The sequence below is a fragment of the Lonchura striata genome, chromosome 5 (genome assembly GCF_050655825.1).
Source record: "Lonchura striata isolate lonStrDom1 chromosome 5, ASM5065582v1, whole genome shotgun sequence".
Classification (NCBI taxonomy): domain Eukaryota; kingdom Metazoa; phylum Chordata; class Aves; order Passeriformes; family Estrildidae; genus Lonchura; species Lonchura striata.
The window spans coordinates 72,904,210-72,924,087 of NC_140707.1; the positions used below are offsets into that span (position 1 = coordinate 72,904,210).

Genomic DNA, 19,878 nt, shown 5'->3' on the forward strand with positions numbered 1-19,878 from the left:
CAGGTGAGATCCCACCTGGAATCCTGGCTCCAGCACAGGGAGGAGCTGGAGCTGCTGGGGACAGCCCAGAGGAGGCACCAGGATGAGCAGAGGGATGGAGCAGCTCTGCTGGGAGAGCTGGGAATGTTCCCCTGGAGAGGAGAAAATTTGGGGTCACCCAGGTGTGGCCTTCCAGTGCCTGAAGGAGCTTCAGGAAAGATGGAGAGAGGATTTCCAAGGGATGGAGGGACAGGATCCAGGGAATATGTGGGAGCAGGGATGGATGGGACTTTGGGAAGGAATTCCTGGCTGGAAGGGAGGTGAGGCCCTGGCTCAGGGTGCCCAGAGCAGCTGTGGCTGCCCCTGGATCCTGGCAGTGCCCAAGGCCAGGCTGGACACCGGGGCTTGGAGAATCCAGGGACAGTGGGAGGTGTCCCTGCCATGGCAGGGGATGGAACTTTAGGGTCCCTTCCATCCAAACCATTCCATGATCCTATGATATTTAAGTTCCATGCTGTAGCTGTCACATCCCAAATCCAACCCAAATCCTGCTGTGATTCATCCCATTCCATGATCATCCTTGACTTAGGATTTGTCCTCTCCATGACTTCCCCCCCACCCTTCATGGACAGGACAGGAGATCACAGCCTTCCTTGCCCTAAATGTCTCTGAACATGTGGAATCTGTGACTATGATCCAATCTCCACGCTCCAGGGAATTGCCTGCAGGTGCCAGGAAGGAATTCCCCTCCAGACACAGCTGCCTCAGCTCCTCCTGCCTGTATTTGCCTGGGAAAAGCTGAGGCAGCAGGAATTTCCCTGTGGATGGGGTGGGTGTGCGGGCTGTCCTTGCTGCTGCTCCTCTGGGATCCCTGCCAGGCGCTCTTGTTCCCATTTTCCGGGTGCTTTGGCAGATTTGCAGGTCAGGCAGGAATTTCTGGCCAGGTGGAACTAATCGGGATTGTCTGGGCCAGCCTGGCACGGGGCAGCTCCACAATTCCTGCCCAGGCAGCCACGGCCTCTTGGTCTCCCCTGGCACGGAACAGCTTCTCCTTCGGCAAAGAATGAAAGATTTCCGTGTTCCTTCCTGCCAGGATATTGGGATTTCCAGTGGGGTTTAATGGGCTGTGACGTTCCCGCTCTGATCCAGGTGATCAGAGAGTTTAATCTGCACTTCAGTGTGGGAATTTCTCCTCGGAGCAGACACCTCCCAGCAGAAGTTTATTTTTCACGTGAGTAACCAGGCAGGAATTTTTATTTGTGGTGGGTAAAGGCAGGGATGTTCTCAGGGAACGTGTGATGCATTCCCAATGGGAATCAGGCTTTTATAGACCTCTGACATGGAGGCCTGCCTAGGGAGGACTTTTCTGGGTGAATTTTTCTAACAGGAAAAGAGGGAATGGCCTCAATCTGTGCCAGAGGAGGTCCAGGTTGGACACCAGGAGGAATTTCTTCTTGGAAAGGTCATTAAACATTGGAACAGGCTTTTTTCCTGGCCTGATTTTTCCCTATGGATGGGATTTTTCCCCATGGATGGAATTTTTCCCCATGGATGGCCCAGACCTGGGGACCCAACGGGGTCACCCTGTGCCCAGAGAGACCCAAATCCCTTATAAGGAACTCTCCAGCTCATGTGTGTGTGTGTAGCTCCATCTCCATCATTCCATGCCTGAGTTTCCTGGGAAATCTGTCTGTTGGGAGCTTCATCCAGGCTTTCCTCACCACTTCTGGTCTGATTGAGAAGGATAAGGTGGAAAACCTCGTGTCCAACCTGCTGTTGTGGGTGAGATGGATCTTCTTTCGATAAGAGGTTAAGTCAGGGATCCACATGCCAGGAGGTGAAATCGTGGCAGGAGAATTCATGGAATGGCTCAGTTTGGAAGGGATCCTGGTGGATGATCTGGTCCCAGCTCCCTGCTCCAGCAGGGCCATCCCACAGCACACGGCACAGGACATTCCCAGCTTTTTCCCAATATGTCGTTTCCGATGATGCCTTAGGAAGACTCTGAACTGTGCTGGAAAATATTTTCTCTTTAGGACAATTTATTTTTAAGCTATTCCAGCTTCTCCACAGCACAGGAAGGACCTGGAGCTGCTGGAGAGAGTCCAGAGGAGGCACCAGGATGATCCAAGGGGTGGAGCGGCTCTGCTGGAGGAAAGGCTGGGAGAGCTGGGAATGTTCCCCTGGAGAGGAGAAGCTCCAGGGAGAACTCAGAGCCCCTGGCAGGGCCTGGAGGGGCTCCAGGAGAGCTGGAGAGGGGCTGGGGACAAGGATGGAGGGACAGGACCCAGGGAATGGCTCCCACTGCCAGAGGGCAGGGATGGGTGGGAGATTGGGAACTGGGAATTCCTGGCTGGGCTGGAATTGCCAGAGCAGCTGGGGCTGCCCCTGGATCCCAAGGCCAGGTTGGACATTGGGGCTTGGAGCAGCTGGGACAGTGGGAGGTGTCCCTGCCCATGGAATGGGTGGAATGGGATAGTTTGGAAGTTTCCTTCATCCCAAACAATTCTGGGATGTTTGCAGGGTCCTTTAAGAGCCACAGTGAAACCCAAGGGTTCCTCTGGTTCTCCCCCACTCCCGGTGGCTCATCCCATGCCCTTGGAAGCAGGACAATCATCCATTCCAGACTTGCAGTTATAGTCAAATATTTGGCCTTTCCTTTGTTCAGCTTCCCTCCCAGAACTGTTTTCCAAACAAAACCCATCCATAATTTATAGGGAAGTTTTAGAATGCAAATTATATCATTTTCTTTTCCTTGGATTCAATCAACATTTCCATTTCCCTCCGAGTTGATTTATAGGAATTCTCAGCAGCTTTATCTATAATTTATCAACAATCCCTATTTTTTTATATCCCCTAAGCTGCTTTGATTCCCTCTTTCATATCCTTGATTCTTTCCTCCTTTTCCCTGGAAAAAGTGGTTCTGTTGCTATGGGAACTTCTCCTTCCCACCAGTTTTTGGATTTTGTTTTTTCCCCTCCTTTTGCCTTCCAGAAGGAACTTTTGCTCCATGATCAGACCTTTTCCCTTCTTCCTCCCAGCTTGGCTGCACCCCTGAGCTGCAGGAGGAAAAGCTTTTCCCAGGATTTTTGCAATGCAGGAAGTGTAGATTCTTTAATTTCTATTTTGGTTCTGTTTGATTGGGTTTTTTAAATTGTTATTTTAAAATTATTATTAATAAATTATTTTAAAATTATTTTAATTTATATATATTTACTTCTTACAATTATTCTTCGTTTACTTTTTTGTTTGGGGGCAGCTTTTGGAGTGTTGGGGTTTTTTGGTGGGTATTTTTTTTGTTCTGTTTTTGTTTGTTTGTTTGTTTGTTTTTAATTTCAGTTTGGTGAAGGTCACAAACTCTTTGGAAAAGAAGAACTTTGGGAAGAGTTGGCAAAGCAACAGGAGAATTCTTAGGAGTCAAAATCCACTTTGGAGATTCCAGGAGCAGCTCAGGTGCCACCAGAACCCCTCCAAGATGCCACCAGAACCCCTCCAAGATGCCACCATCGTCTCTCCAAGGCCCCAGAAGAGCCTCCTTGGCAGATCCCATGTCCAGGAGGGCTTCCCACACCTTTTCCTGGGATCTGGGGTAGAGTTACAACTTCCTGGGATTCCAGGAGGTCACAGGAATTCTTCGCCCTTTTGGGAGTGTCCCCCACTGCCATTGATCCCAAACCTGCAGTTAATTGCCAGTTAATTAATCATTAAACCACTTCAGCCCTCATTTGGTTTGTGATCCAAGCAGGTTTTTCCCTAAAATTCTCTCACATGGGATCAGAGTAAAGGGTTAGGATGGGATGGGATTAAGTCAATGTCATGGAATTATGGAATGGCTTGGGTTGGAAGGGATTATCCAATTTTAAAATCATGGAATGTTGATGTCTCTCAGGGTTCACATGGTCAGGGTGACCCTGAGATCGTAGTGTCTGTTCTCTCAGCCCGCACAGCCAAACAAGGAACCCGGAATGCGTGCGATTGTGTTTCCAAGGTTGTTTATTTTCCCTTCTCTAAACATTCCTTCTCTGACCTGCTGAGCTCTGTCCTGAAAGGAAGCCATGGCATTCTGCCCCGAGCCTTGGGCAGCTCCCACATTATATACTCAAAATTACGTGTGGTAAGTTTACAGATTTGTGCCAATTCCCATCACCTGTGTTAAACAGTGAAACTCTGCCTCAAACCAACAGAAAAGTGTCACCAGCACAGCAAGACATGGAGGGCAAGGAGAAGGTCAGGACATGCCCAAATCCCTCCATTTTGTATCTCCCTCAACCCCATTCTAAAAACCCCAAAATTCTACTTTTCCACCCTGTGTTAACTCAACTCCCACACTGCTCAAACCCTTGTGGCTGTAATTCCTCACACAGAGTTGGCAGCTTTTTCCATGGGCTAAAATGGAAGCCACAGGTGGTTTTGACTTTGTGCCAGGGTCTGGAGCAGCCAGGGCAGCCAGAGGGATGTGCTGGGCTCCAAGAATGGAATTGTTAAGGTTGGAAAAAGACAAGGCAGGGACACCTCCCACTGTCCCAGGCTGCTCCAGCCCCAGTGTCCAGCCTGGCCTTGGGCACTGCCAGGGATCCAGGGGCAGCCACAGCAAATCTGGGAATTCCAGCCCAGCCCCTCCCCACCCTCCCAGCCAGGAATCCTTTCCTAAAGAAAGTCTTCCTGATTTCTTCATGCAGGGAATATTTATTGAGTTGGGGAAATGCTCGAGGACAGTAAAATCCCACAGAAGGCCTAAAAGTGACTCAGGAATCCCCTTGGAATGTGAAAGGAGCCTGGGAATGATCAAAAGTGTCCAGAGCTTCCCATCCTTCACCCAGCAAATCCATGGAGCAACCACCAACAAATGGGTCAGGCAGCCAAAGGTTCATATTCCAAAGGTTTTATTGGATTGTGTGCTTGAGGTATTTCAGCATTTCCCTTGCCTGCTGCTAATTCCTGAAGGAAAATCCCTGCAAGGGAAAGATTTTTCCAGTCAACTTTCAGCTGGACTCAGCAAAACATTTTAATGACAGATTCCTGCTTTTATTTCTGCTGAGGAGGCTGGGGCTGGAGACAGGCCCATGGATCAGCAGGAATTGCATGGCTCATCAATAAACCAGGACTGGATGGGGTTTTTATTAAAAAATATATTTCTTTTCCTTTTTTTTTACTTATAGGAGATTTATTTTTTAAATTGAAAAGAAAGGGATAAAAGCGTCCGTTAATTCAGCTCCGTGAGGACTTCAGCAGAGGGAGTTCACAGGGGAAATGAGAAGACAAAATGTGATTTTTCCTCCATATATTTGTGAAATTCCTTGAGTTTTTTAGGATTTCTAAGGCCAGGATGGTGTGATCAGAATTCCTGGCTTTTCCTTATCACTTCAGATTAGACTTGGAACAAATAAATAGAAAATGATGGATAATTCCTGCTATTTCCTGGTGCTGCCTGGAACAACACAAATTTCTCCACTCCACAGCATGCCATAAATTGTCCCATAAATAATGGACCAAGTCTTCCCTCAGAATGACACAATTCCCAATATTTCTTCCTTCCTATGGAATTCAAATACCCGCCTTGCAAAAAAAAACTCCAAGGGAAGATTTTGTCACAGCCCAGGACAAGCTCTGAGTCCGAAGCTTCTCAGAAAAGGAAATTGAAAGATCCAAGGAAAAGAATTTAAGGGATAATTAGAAGGTTAAACACTGGTGCTTGTTCCTGGGAGAACAGAATTCCCACCTGACTCCAACTTCCTGTCAGGAATTGTAGGGAGCAAGATTGAATTCCTTTCTCTGACATTGCAAATGATTGGGAAGATGAAAAAAACATCTCAAATTTTGATTTTCCAAGATTTTTGATTCTAAATCCCAAGGTATTTGGGTAAGAAAATTGGAGGAATATATTCCAGGGAAAACTATGGAAACAATATCAGCAAAATTTGTCTTTTCAGGGGTTTATTTCAAACTTGGAAAAGTGGTTTCTAGTGGGATTTTGCCCAGTGGCACAAAGAAAACAGAACCATGAAATAGCCAAGTCAATCCTAACAAAAATTCCTGGGAATTTTTCCAGGCCATTTCCAGGTCCCAGGACATCAGGCCAGGTCTCCTGCAGAATCCATTAGGGATTGTTTAATGTAAATGGAGATTATGACATCACTGTGATGCCATCACTGCTCCCTATGAGGGTTTAGTGAGGAAAAATGGACAGAAAATAAAAATTAGGAAGAGGAAATAAGATTAAAAACATCCATGTGGATTCTGTCCTGGGAAAAGTAGAGTGACTTCTCTCTTAAATTAGGGATAAAAGGGGCGGGATTCCCAAAGTTCCAGTTCGCTTCCAGGGCCTTAGAGGAGCTCCAGGAGAGCTGGAGAGGGGCTGGGGACAAGGATGGAGGGACAGGACCCAGGGAATGGCTCCCAGTGCCAGAGGGCAGGGATGGGTGGGAGATTGGGAATTGGGAATTCCTGGCTGGGAGGGTGGGGAGGAGCTTTCCAAGGGAGAAGTCTCAGCCAGCCATGGAATATTTACCTTGAAACAACAAATACGAAATAAATCTGGAATTTCCAGACAAGCACCAGGAGCAGGAACATCATTCCTGCTCTTCATGACATCTTGGCACCTTCCAGCACCTAAAAATGAGCTTTTCCACGCATCTTCCTTTCCTTTTCTCTCCCACTGATGGGAATTTCTCCACAGCAGCATTATCCATCCTGGTTGCACAATTCCAGTTCTTTTCCGGATGCTTCCTTGGATCACCCTGGGATTTATTTGGAGCAGTGTGAGGCAGCTGGAGAATGGGATGTGGGAATGGGGAGGCTGGAGCTGGGTGGGATTTCCATGGAGGAATTAAATAACTACAGGGATTCTTCCCCTCTGTCTTACTCTGGTGAGATCCCACCTGGAATTCTGCATCAGCACAGAAAGGACCTGGAACTGCTGGAGAGAGCCCAGAGGAGGCCCAGGATGATCCATGGGATGGAGCAGCTCTGCTGGGAGAGCTGGGAATGTTCCCCTGGAGAGGAGGAGCTTTGGGGTGACAGTGTCTGAAGGATCCCACAGGAAAGACGGAGAGAGATAATTTCCAAGGGCAAGAAGGCTAAAAACCATGAACATTTAATGATCTAAGAGACTGGATGGATGCAGGATTCCAGGTGGGATCTCACCAGGGCAGGGCAGAGGGATGGAGCAGCTCTGCTGGGAGAGCTGGGAATGTTCCCCTGGAGAGGAGGATCTTTGGGGTGACCTCAGTGTGGCTTTCCAGGAGCTGAAGGATCCTACAGGAAACATGGGAAGGGACAATTTCCCAGGGCAAGGCAGCCAAAACCAGGATATAAAGATAAAATGGGATTGAATGGAGGGAAAGGCACAGTTAAGGAATGTGGATGTCTCAACCCTGTGTAAACATTTCCATCCTCCCGTTAAATGGAGCCATTCCAATTTTCCATGGGCACAAACACCTGGCCGAGGGCTTCTTAAGGTCTGGTTAAAATATTTGTGGATTATTTCCCCCCCTGTTTCTCACCTGAAAAGCCATTTCCAGGGAATGAGCAGCAATCCCGCATTCCGTGAGCGCTCTGACTCCCAGTGTTTATTGTCTCCCATTGTGTATTTTCCCACCTCAAACATTTACATGGACATTTAGCACAATTATTTATTCCAGAGAAAACGCTGCTCTATTTATCCAAACGTTATTATATGCAGGGAAAAAAAGAAAAATCATTTTCCCAGCTGAAGCTGTGGTTTCATCCCAGAAAATTGGGCTTTTTATTTATTCCATTTTCCTTCTCAGCAGTTTCCCAGGAATGTAAAATGACAAAACAATTTTGAGTACAATAGAGCCACTCTTGGGCTGCTGGAATAACTCTTGGCACTGGGAAGTTTATGGAAATCTCTGCTTTGGAGGTGGTTTCAGGAATGGCAGAACATCAAAAATGAGTCAGAATTTTGCCTCCAGTGTTGCCTGAAATCCCCTGGAAGAATCCATGGATTTTCTCCCTGAAGAGCCAAAGAATGCTAATTAAAATTCAATAGTTTGTTTATTACCTCCCCAAATGCAAATGATGCTCTCTAACACTTGGAAATAAATGTTATTGATCCTTGGGAGCTGCCAGGACTCTCCCTCAGATCATGGATTAATTGGATTCCCTCAGATCCCTGGGAGTAGCCCAACCCCAACATTCTAGCCTGAGCATGGAATTTTTCCACAAAGCTAAAGCTAGGAATATTTCAGTTAAAAATATGTGGGGTTTTTTGGGTTTTTTTTGTTTGGTTTTTTTTTTTTTTAATTTGTATTTATGGCATTGATTTAGAAAGGAGGCAGGTCCTGGAAAAGCAGCTGGACTCAGCCTAAGCAGCACAGGGCAGGAGCTGTGCTTCCCAAGAAAATCCTGGAATTCACAAACTGCCCAGTCTGGAATAAAGCACGGCCAAAGATGTTAAAGAGAATCCATCCAAAATCTGTTTCAATAGATGGAAAATCACATTTCTATAAACAGAAGTCCTTCACTTATTTATGATCCTGTTTAACTGCATATCATGGAATTCCAGACTGGATTGGGTTGGAAAACCTAAAAGTTCATCCTGTTCCACCCCTGCCATGGCAGGGACACCTCCCACTGTCCCAGGTGCCCCAGTGTCCAACCTGGCCTTGGGCACTGCCAGGGGTGGGACAACACCTGGGAAGCTACAAAATGTTGGGAAAAGACCAAAGTGAGACTTTTGTAGTTGCAGGAAAAATCTTGGAAAGTCTGGGGGGAAAAAGTCCCAAAAATAAAGGAAACAGTTTGAAAATTGGACACTTTTGATATAAATATTAAAAAAGTCTAAAATGTGGAAATATTTATTAAAAAAACCTGATTTATGCTCTGCCTTGAATGAGCTCATTCTAATTAAGTGGAGAATTCCCAGTTCCTGGTGGATCTCTGGAATATTTTCACCACATTGTGCCACACTGGAGATGTCACTAAACCCATACCCAAGATTTCCCTCTCTGAGTTTCAAAACTCAGCTGACGCCCCAGGCTTCCAAACCCAATATTTTTATTTTAATTAAAAAGTGAGCTGCTGCTGGAAATCACTTCCCTGGGTGTTTCCATCTTGGAAACAGCAGGAGCATGGGAACAAGCTGAAGATTATTATTATTTTAGAGTAATTCCCACTGCTGGGGAAAAGTGAGGAATTATTCCAGTGCTCTTGTGCTGGAACACACAGACCTTGGGAAAATGGGAAGAGGTTTCATTGGAATTAAGCCACAAATACACCCCAGTTCAACCCTAGTTTAATTCTGGGTACAGTGGACTAAACTTTCTTGCTCAACCTCAGACCGAGTCTAAAATTAAATCGGAGAAAACAGAGTGAGGGAAATAGTGTGGGAATTAAGGCAGTTCCCTCTGAATGACCCAAAAAATGAGCGATGTGGCACTTCCCAATATGGATTAGAAGTGGTATTGGTCCAAGGTTGGATTTGATGATCCTGGAGGACTTTTCCAGCCTTGATGATTCTATGATCACTCAGCACCAAGCTGGAGAAGCACCTTCGGAGGCTTCTCCCCTCCTGCAAATTTTTTTTTGGCTGCTCTTCCTTGGAATCCCCTTCCGAGGGTTCCTCACTCTGGGGATGTGCTGATTGTCCCACAAGCAAAGCACGTGTGGGGCAGATCCCTCTCCCCTCCCTCAGCAGATCCATGGGATTGCTTTCCTTCTTTGTTTGGACGTTCATCTTTCACAGGGATGCAGCACACAGGAGCCAATGCTGGGAATTCCCAGCCTGGGATCCCTGCCAGCTCCTGGGATAAGAGGCTTGGGGTGAGGAGCACCACGGGTCTCGCTGTGGAGGTGAGGAGATCCTGAGAAAGCCTCAACAAGGCAAGAATTCCCAAGGAATTCCCAAGGAATTCCCAAGGAATCCCAAGTCAGCTCTTGGATCCAGCCCTGGTTGGTGTCCATGTGTCTCCCTCACCCAATCCCAGGTAGATCCATGGAAAAGTCCCTCCAGCTGGAACACCAGGATGGGGAGGATGGGCATGAGCGCTTGAGTGCTGCTTAGGCAGAGCTTGGATAAAACCGACCGGGAATTTCAGGAATCTCCAGGCTGGATTCCAGGCTTGGAGTCAGTACAAGGAGCCACAGGGCTTTGGCTGGTCCAGAGGCGACAACCCAGAGCTTTTCTTCTCTAAACTTCCCAAATTTCCTTAATTTCAGTTATTACTGCCCGGAGTTTTCCCAAGGAACTTCCCAAATTTCCTTAATTTCAGTTATTTCTGCCCGGAGTTTTCCCAAGGAACTTCCCAAATTTCCTTAATTTCAGTTATTTATGCCTGGAGTTTTCCCAAGGAACTTCCCAAATTTCCTTAATTTCAGTTATTTCTGCCCGGAGTTTTCCCAAGGAACTTCCCAAATTTCCTTAATTTCAGTTATTTCTGCCCGGAGTTTTCCCAAGGAACTTCCCAAATTTCCTTAATTTCAGTTATTTCTGCCCGGAGTTTTCCCAAGGAACTTCCCAAATTTCCTTAATTTCAGTTATTTCTGCCCGGAGTTTTCCCAAGGAACTTCCCAAATTTCCTTAATTTCAGTTATTTCTGCCCGGAGTTTTCCCAAGGAACTTCCCAAATTTCCTTAATTTCAGTTATTTCTGCCCGGAGTTTTCCCAAGGAACTTCCCAAATTTCCTTAATTTCAGTTATTTCTGCCCGGAGTTTTCCCAAGGAACTTCCCAAATTTCCTTAATTTCAGTTATTTCTGCCCGGAGTTTTCCCAAGGAACTTCCCAAATTTCCTTAATTTCAGTTATTTCTGCCCGGAGTTTTCCCAAGGAACTTCCCAAATTTCCTTAATTTCAGTTATTTCTGCCCGGAGTTTTCCCAAGGAACTTCCCAAATTTCCTTAATTTCAGTTATTTCTGCCCGGAGTTTTCCCAAGGAACTCCCCAAATTTCCTTAATTTCAGTTATTTCTGCCCGGAGTTTTCCCAAGGATCCTCAGCCAAGCCAGGAGTTGTCCCCGTGTTCTGCTCACTCATCTCAGGTTCAGAGCGAGGGTTTTTGGTGGAGCCGACTTCAGAAATTTGATGTTTTTTGTGCATAAATCAAACCCTGTGCGAAATGGAAAGATAGAAACTTCTATGGATACAGGAAGGTTTGATCTGCAGCCTTGGAAGGAGCTTGGATTGATGGAAAAATACACAAACATTGAGTAGAAAAATAATAAACTTATGTTTCTACACTTGTAAATAAAAATATACCTTAAATAACTAAGAAACTGCATTAATAAGATAGTGGAAAGTTTTTAATGTAGAAGTTTTATAGAGTTTTATAGAGTAGTTTTATAGAGCAAACTAACAGTTTAGAAATTATGATAAAAGCATATGTGTAGACATGTGACAAAACCCATTAAATAAAAGTATCTACAGCACAGTAAAAGTAAGTGAAATTAATAAGTTATAAAACCTAAATAAACAAACAAAATAATGTATATATAAATATACATAATATAAAATTATATAAAATATATTATAGAATATGATATATAATATTCTATATAATAAAATTTGATCTTTTTTGTTCATAAACGTAGCTCCACATTCTGCTCACTCATCTCAAGTGCCAAGCAAAAGATTTTTTGGAGCTGACTTCCAAAATTGATATTTTTTTGGTACATAAATCAACCCCCCTGAGGATGGGATCGGCATTCCAGGCAGGTGGGATTCCCTCCCCAGCTGCCCCCAGCAGGGCTCAGGTCTGGCAGGGAAAACAGGGAAAAAACGTGCCTGGGAATGTGGTGGGAATTCGGGAATGACTGGAGCAGGAATGGTGCAGAGGCCATGGCTGGGCTGAAAAATAAAAATAAACCTCTTCCATTTCAGTTCTCAATGACCTGAAAATAACTATCTCCATAAGCTCATCTTTGATATTTGGAGAAGGGTGAAATTCCCAGAGATCATTTCAGTGCTGGAGAAACAATTTTTCGTTCAGCTGGAATGAAATACCTGGAAAAAAGAAACGTAACCCGAAAAAGCTGAGCCTTTGTAGCTGCCACAAGCTGGGAGTCAGGAGGGAGCTGAATTTTAGGAGTGGATCAAATGTCCAGCCCGGTCTCAGGTCAGCCTAATTTTAATATTCCTATTTCTTTGTAGTTATCTACGCATTTTTTCTTCCAAGTGTTTTCAGAGGAAAAAGGCTGAAAAGAGAAATTTTCCTTTTACTCCACTACAGCTCATATTTTACTGAACAAAGCTGGTTTCAAAATTATTTTCAAGGGTTTTTCAGGTGTTAAAAGGGAAAACAAACTAATTAGGGCTGGTGACAAATGACCTCAAGGATCTTTCTGCTCAATTCCGCTTTTCCTTTAACTTTTAAAGCTGGGAATGAAAATAACAGGGAAGAATTCTGTAATACTTGAGGTATTATTAATCACCAGGCTTTGGTGATTATGGCCTGGATTTTTTATGGAAATGCAGGATTTAATTACAAGATGGGGAAGGGAAAGAGGTAAGAAAATAAGATATTAAAATATTTAATTAAGAGATGGAGAAGGGAAGGACATAACTTTTTTCATATAATATATAAAATATAATATATAAAATATAATATATAAAATAAAATAAAATAAAATAAAATAAAATAAAATAAAATAAAATAAAATAAAATAAAATAAAATAAAATAAAATAAAATAATTTCTGTTATTTTTCTGGTCTCTGTGGAGAGAGGAGTGGCTGAAATTGAAAGGTCCATAAAGCAGAGATGTGGCCATGGATGAGACCCATAAAAACACCCTGAGTTCAGCAATTCCTTTGGATATTCCTTCCCCTCTTAATGTTTGCTTTCCTGCTCTCCAAGACCATCATTTAAAAGTAGGACCAAAAGAATCCTGGAAGGACACACATCTACTAAAAATATTATTTCAAAATTATGATTTTTTTTTCCCCTAGCAAAAATTGCTGTTCTGCACCCTTGGCCTGGCTGGGATTTTTCCCTTTTCCAGGTTTTTGAAGGAAAGTCACCATTCGACACTCTGGCAGGGGACCTTGGAGGGTATTATTGGTATTTCCTTGGCTTCATCCACCTGGAAAAAAGATGGAGACAATGGGATATTTCCTTTTAAATCTGGTTAATGGCACTTGCACCAAGTGTGGTGCCACTTCCGAGCTCCTTGCTGCCATCAGAAAAATTTTGTGTATTCCTGAGGGAATTCTCCACTGGAAGCTGGTCCAGGAATAAAGATTTTAGTCCAGGGTGTATTTAGGAAGGAATTCCTGGCTGGGAGGGTGGAGAGGCCCTGCCCAGAGAGGTTGGGAATTCCTCATCCCTGGAATGTCCAAGGCCAGACTGGATGGGGCTTGGAGCACCATGGGATAGTGGGAGACCTTGGGTTGGGACTGGGTGGGCTTTGAGGGCCCTTCCACCCCAAACCCTCCCATGAAACCAAAACATAAATCCATTAGCTATAAATTGAAAAAAAAAATCCATAAATCCATTTAAAATGCCATTTGAAGGGCTCTCTAGCTGATTGGGAAATCTCCTATGTGCGTGGCGAGGGAAACCCGGAATACTGGGATATATCAAACAGAATTCCTTGACAAAACAATCGGTCCTGTTCCCAGTGTGAAACAGAGTTTGCAGCGTATTAAAATCCTGACAAGCTCCATCTGCTCCATCTCTGCTTCCCTATAATTTAATTACAGCAGGTATCCGTGCCTGGGTCATTCCCAGCACCAGGAAAAATGGGATTCATTAGCAGTGGCCTCCTTGAGCTCTTTGTTCCTTCTTTTTTCCCCCTGAAGCCTCGATCAGTTCCTTCCAAAGGTTTGCATTTTGACAATCTCCACCTGGGCTATTCTAACCCCATTTTCTGGGATGTATTTGTTGTATTTCTGGGAAGGGAAGGAAGCTGCAGTCTTCTTTTGAGGAGTGGGAACAGCTTTATAAAAGCTTTATAAAAGAAGTGGAATTTCATGGAGTCAACAGAGCTGCATTTCCTGTAAATAAAACCAGATTTTTCCAACCACCAGCAACAATACCTGGGTTTTTTCAGCGCTGCTCCTGTCAATATTCCTGATATCTCTGTAGGTATTAGGAAAAAAAATTAATAAAAAATGGTCACAGAGGCAGATAACAAATAAATGAATTAATAAATAAATATTCACAAAGGCAGATAATAAATAATTAGTCAAAAAGGCAGATAATAAATAAATAGTCAAAAAGGCAGATAACAAAAAAAAACTGGATACATAAATAAATATTAAATTCAACGTCCCCCCCTTTTCTTTTTTTTTTTTTTTCCTGGACAGACAGGACCAAAAAAATAAAAAGAAATTAGAAATTGCTTGAGAGTGTTCCGTGCCAGACATCGATAAATCCATGGACTCCAGGAAATTTGGCACAGCTCAAGTTGGTTTCTTTTTTAGAATTATCTCTTCCAGGAATAAAAATGGAGCCGTGTGAAGGCCTCAGGGGCGTTGCAGGAGAGCAAAGCCTGACTAAAGTGAACGTCAGGGAGGAGAGAAGGCTGAGGAAGCCTGGTCATGGAATTAGGATTCCCAATTCCCAAATCCGCTCAGCATTCCCTCTATCCCAAAAAATCCAAGGTTGGGCTTGTTTGAGCCCTGTTTCCCAAGCCTGGCCCTCCTCTCTGATTTCCTGAGCTTCCCGATTTTCCTGGAGGGGCTGAGGGCAGGATGCTGCAGGAGGGAACTCCGGAGCTGAAATATTCCACCGCGAGGAGTTGGACACAGATCATCAGATTTTCTTTTCTGCTGCTGATAAGAGATAAGTCAGGCAGAAATGAATCTGTTTGTGAGGCCCTTTTTGAATCATTTTCAGCAGAGCTGCAAACAGGGGCTGGGCAGGTTCCCTTCCACAGGGGTTTTTCACTCCTCCCTGCAGGTCAGGTGGAAAAAGAAAGAAACCAGAAGGATTTCATGAAGAAAGTGGCAGAGTTGAAGTTGAAGAGAATTTCTTCTTGCAAGTAGAGCCTATTTTTATCCCTGCAGCTCACGGGGAGCAGCATCCTCCTGCCTCAGGCCACAAAAGCATCTTAAAAACCACTTCAGCCTCAGTAAATGAAGAATATTTAGCACCTCGCAAGGCAAATTTTTCAAGATTGGTGACAAATTGAACACCTCAAGGGCCATGTCCAGTTCTGGTCATGAGAAGAAAGACCTGGAGGGGCTGGAACAAGGCACAGAATGGAGCCAGGAAGGAGCTGGAAAATTCCTGAGAGAGCTGGGAAGGGTCTGGAGAGTTCCTGAGGAGCTGGGAAGGGAATGGAGAGTTCCTGAGGGAGCTGGGAAGGGAATGGAGAGTTCCTGAGGAGCTGGGAAGGGGCTGGAGAGTTCCTGAGGGAGCTGGGAAGGGAATGGAGAGTTCCTGAGGGAGCTGGGAAGGGGCTGGAGAGTTCCTGAGGAGCTGGGAAGGGAATGGAGAGTTCCTGAGGAGCTGGGAAGGGGCTGGAGAGTTCCTGAGGAGCTGGGAAGGGAATGGAGAGTTCCTGAGGAGCTGGGAAGGGGCTGGAGAGTTCCTGAGGGAGCTGGGAAGGGGCTGGAGAGTTCCTGAGGAGCTGGGAAGGGAATGGAGAGTTCCTGAGGGAGCTGGGAAGGGGCTGGAGAGTTCCTGAGGAGCTGGGAAGGGAATGGAGAGTTCCTGAGGAGCTGGGAAGGGAATGGAGAGTTCCTGAGGAGCTGGGAAGGGGCTGGAGAGTTCCTGAGGGAGCTGGGAAGGGGCTGGAGAGTTCCTGAGGAGCTGGGAAGGGAATGGAGAGTTCCTGAGGGAGCTGGGAAGGGGCTGGAGAGTTCCTGAGGGAGCTGGGAAGGGGCTGGAGAGTTCCTGAGGGAGCTGGGAAGGGGCTGAGCCTGGAGCAAAGGAGGCTCAGGGGGACCCTGTGGCTCTCACAGCTCCTGCCAGGAGGGGACAGCCGGGGGGGATTTGGGATCATCCCAGGGAACAGGGACAGGAGGAGAGGGAATGGCCTCAGGCTGGGCAGCAGCAGGAATTTCCCCATGGAAAATTGTCCCTGGGAGCTACAGCTCAGGGCTCACCTTGACAAGATTTTGATAAGATTTTTGGGTGATTTTAATGACATATCCAGTCTAATCTAAACATATTTCAGTAATGCCAGGTTGGGTCCAGTTTTTCCATTGCATTGATGATCCTGGGATGTGATTTAGGACAAAAAGTTCCTCTCTGGGAGCAGGGGTTGTCTCCCCAGAAGTTATCCCGTGTTACTGAGTGGCTGCCATTCCCAGATTTTGGGAATGAATTGTTGGATTTTTCCATCTAGCCACAGAAAGGGATAGATCTGAACTCTGCCTTTGTCTGTACTGAGGGATTATAGGATATTTTCAGGAGGAATTGTTTCAAGGAAAAAATGGAATTGGCCAGGGAGGTTTGGAGTGCCCATCCCTGGAGGTGCCCAAGGAATTCCTGGAGGTGGCACTCGGAGCTCTGGGCTGGGGACACGCTGGGAGGGCTTTTCCAACCTCAGGGATCCCGGGATTCTGTGAACATCTGGTCAGAAGGGCCAAAGCCGCAGGCAGTGGAGCCAGGTGGAGCTCCCAGTATCTGCTGCCAACGTGCTCCATCCATTTGTTATCCATGGAACCATTCCCTGTGGAGACAGCAGAGCACGGGGACTATCCCAGAGTGTTTGTCCTGAGGTCTCTGTTTTAAGGAGATACTGGAATTTCAAAACCAAAGGAGTTCTCTCAGATCCTCATCAGCCTCCAGCCTCAAAAAATTTCATTCCTGGCAATCCCTGGGTAGTTCCCAGAGGTCCCAGGTTGGGATCATCCCAACAGGCAGCGCTGCTGGAAGTGGTTTGGGACAGAAGTTCTTTCCTTTTGGGACAAACATTCCCATGGGAATTGTTGAGGAATTAAGGGATGACAGACTGGGTGTGAATCATCACAAATCACCTGTGTTATATAAAAGCAGCTCTTGTACCTCACTGAATTGTAGGCAATTTCAATTTAGGAAATTCTTGTTATTCGTGGAAATAATGGGGTTCTTCCTGGAAAAATAAGGGCAAAATAAAGACATTCCAAGAGCTGTCTCACAATGGAGAGCGGGGAGTGGAACACAAACCCTTCAATTGCTGGAACCCAAATGTCTCAGTTGAGCCCCTGGGTTTGGGTCCAGCCCTAGGAAGGAACCTGGAGCTGCTGGGATGAGTCCAGAGGCAGCTGGATGATCCAAGGGATGGAGCAGCTCTGCTGGGAGGAAAGGCTGGGAATGTTCCCCTGGAGAGGAGGAGCTTTGGGGTGACCTCACTGTGGCCTGAAGGAACTGCAGGGAAAATGGAGAGAGAATTTCCAGTGGATGGAGGAACAGGACCCAGGGAATGGCTCCCACTGCCAGAGGGCAGGGATGGGTGGGAGATTGGGAACTGGGAATTCCTGGCTGGGCTGGAATTGCCAGAGCAGCTGTGGCTGCCCCTGGACCCCTGGCAGTGCCCAAGGCTGGGTTGGACACTGGGACACCCTGGGACACCGGGAGGTTGGGGTGAGACTGGGTGGGCTTTAAGCTCCCTCCAACCCAACCAATTCCACGATTCCATGATTTACCTGCTGGACACCACACCAGCACTTCCAGAACATTCCCTGGATGTGCTCTGGGAAGCAATGGGAGAATTCCATCACTACAGAAAGCAGTGAGGAAACCATGGGAATCAATTCCACGGGGCGGTGGGGACTCCATGAATATCTCAGCACCTGCATCAATCTCCTGCTCTTTATTAAGTCCCGCAGAGATTTATTAAATTCCGTGTGGCTTAAGAAATACAAAAGAACTGCAATAAAAAGAGAGAGGGGATTGCTTGTAATTCACATTTTAATAATGGTCAAATGAGTTGATTTTATCTTTTCTGCTGTGATGGATGTTCTATAAACTCATATTTGGGGGAAATTTATGCAACTCAAACGCATGGCTCAGCTGTAAATAATGAAAAGAAATCGTTTTGCCATCTAAAATATCTTTGGCATCAAGGTTTCTACTTAAAGTCTATTATTTTGATCTGAATAATTTCTTCCTTTTTTCACATAAATTTAATTTAGATGGATTTGCTGTTGTGAAGAGTGGACATTTTGATTTCTGATGTATCGGACCTGCAAAAATTAATGCAAAAAAGATAATTTAGAAATGTAAGGAGAGATGACTCCTTGGAAAAAATATGCCATGATGGTAAAATAGGGAAGAAATCAAGGTGTTTTTGTTGTTTCTTAATTTCTTAATCTGAAAAAAAAAATGGCAAGAGCCAGATTTTGCCCCCAAAGTTCATGGACAAAAGGTCTCAGCTGGTCCCTTCCAGGCAATTTAGGGAGTGGGACTTTTCCAAGATCCATGCCGGGATATTTGAGAGATGGGAATGCTCCTCTCACCCCAAATCCCTGAAAATGCCAAGCCTTCACTTGCATCACTGACAGATTTTTATGTCAAATTAAAGCTATTAAAAATTCCTAGCAATTAAAAATCCCCAGATTTCTGTGGGACTTCTTGATAAGGAGGAGCAAATGAATCAATTGAAGAGTGAGGAAGGAGTTAGGAAGTGAAATAATGAATTTTTTATTTGCCTTTCCAGTTAAAATCCCGAATTCCTTTATCCAAGGGCACTTGTCAGGGGAGCTCAGAACGGGGCTTTGGCAGAGAGCAGAGTCACTGTGGAAGCTGGGAAAAAAATCCACAAGAAATCCAAGAACAATGAACCCTCAGGAGGAAAAATCAGAGGTTTTGAAAAGAAATCAAGTGTAAAGTAAGAGGAACTGAAGTCCCATTTCTTCTCTCAGTGATAGGATTCCCAGGAGGATCCAAGGCTGGATTCTTTAAAGGGAAGTATAAAATATGGATATTTGCATATTTGATTGATATAATTGCCTGTGGAAAGCAGAATTCCCTCTGTCCAGCACTGATAATTCAGCATTTGCTTGGTTTTTAAATATTTGAGGGAAGTGCTTTTCGCTACAAGAGCTGAAGGTCATTCCTGTTCCTTTCTTCATCCAAAAAGCATGGAAAAGGAAAAATCCATGAGAGCTCACTGCTTCCCTGCAGTACTGATAGAGAGATATTCCAAAGGTTGGAGAAGCTCCAGGAGAGCTCAGAGCCCCTGGCAGGGCCTGGAGGGGCTCCAGGAGAGCTGGAGAGGGACTGGGGACAAGGGATGGAGGGACAGGACCCAGGGAATGGCTCCCACTGCCAGAGGGCAGGGATGGATGGGAGATTGGGAATTGGGAATTCCTGGCTGGGAGGGAGGAGAGGGGCTGGGCCGGAATTCCATTGGATATGCTCATATTTGTACAACTACCCCTCGATTTCAGGAAATTATTCAGAAATAAATGAAATGGCCAGAGCAGCTGTGGCTGCCCCTGGATCCCTGGAAGTGTCCCAGGCCAGGCTGGACAGGGCTTGGAGCAGCCTGGGATGGTGGGAGGTGTCCCTGCCATGGCAAGGGTGGGATGGGATGGGATTTGAGGTCCCTTTAATCCAAATTATTCTGGGATTCTCTGCTGACCTGTGCTGTTGCCACGGCAGAGCTGCTCCTTTGGATTTATGGCACCTTCAGGTCTCCAGAAAAAAACAAGAAAGATCAAAATCAAGGAACCCTCAGATCATGGAAAGATTTTCTGGAGCTCCTGGACACCTGATTCTCATCAACAGAATCACAGAATGGTGAGGTTGGAAGAGACCTTTAAGATCATCAAGTCCAACCCATGCCCTAACACCTCAACCATACTATGGCATCACATGCCATGTTCAGTCTTTTCTTAAACTCATCCAGAGATGGTGATTCCACCACCTCCCTGGGAAGGCAATTCCAGTACTTTATTAGTCTTTCAGTGGAATTTTTTTCCTAATATCCAACCTACACCTTCCCTGACGTAGCTTGAGGCTGTGTCCTCTCAAGCCAACTGCTAATGAAGCACAGGGAAGACATGTCGC

At 45.5% G+C, this 19,878-nt stretch overlaps 1 long non-coding RNA gene across 1 annotated transcript; it reads left to right on the top strand.

Annotated features, from left to right (window-relative positions):
• Positions 1-751: 751 nt before the first annotated feature.
• LOC146767450 (uncharacterized) lies at positions 752-3,703 on the top strand. The gene is made up of 2 exons (XR_014955874.1): positions 752-1,210; positions 3,329-3,703. It is a non-coding gene; the product is annotated as an uncharacterized LOC146767450 (long non-coding RNA).
• The last annotated feature ends 16,175 nt before the right edge of the window (positions 3,704-19,878 follow it).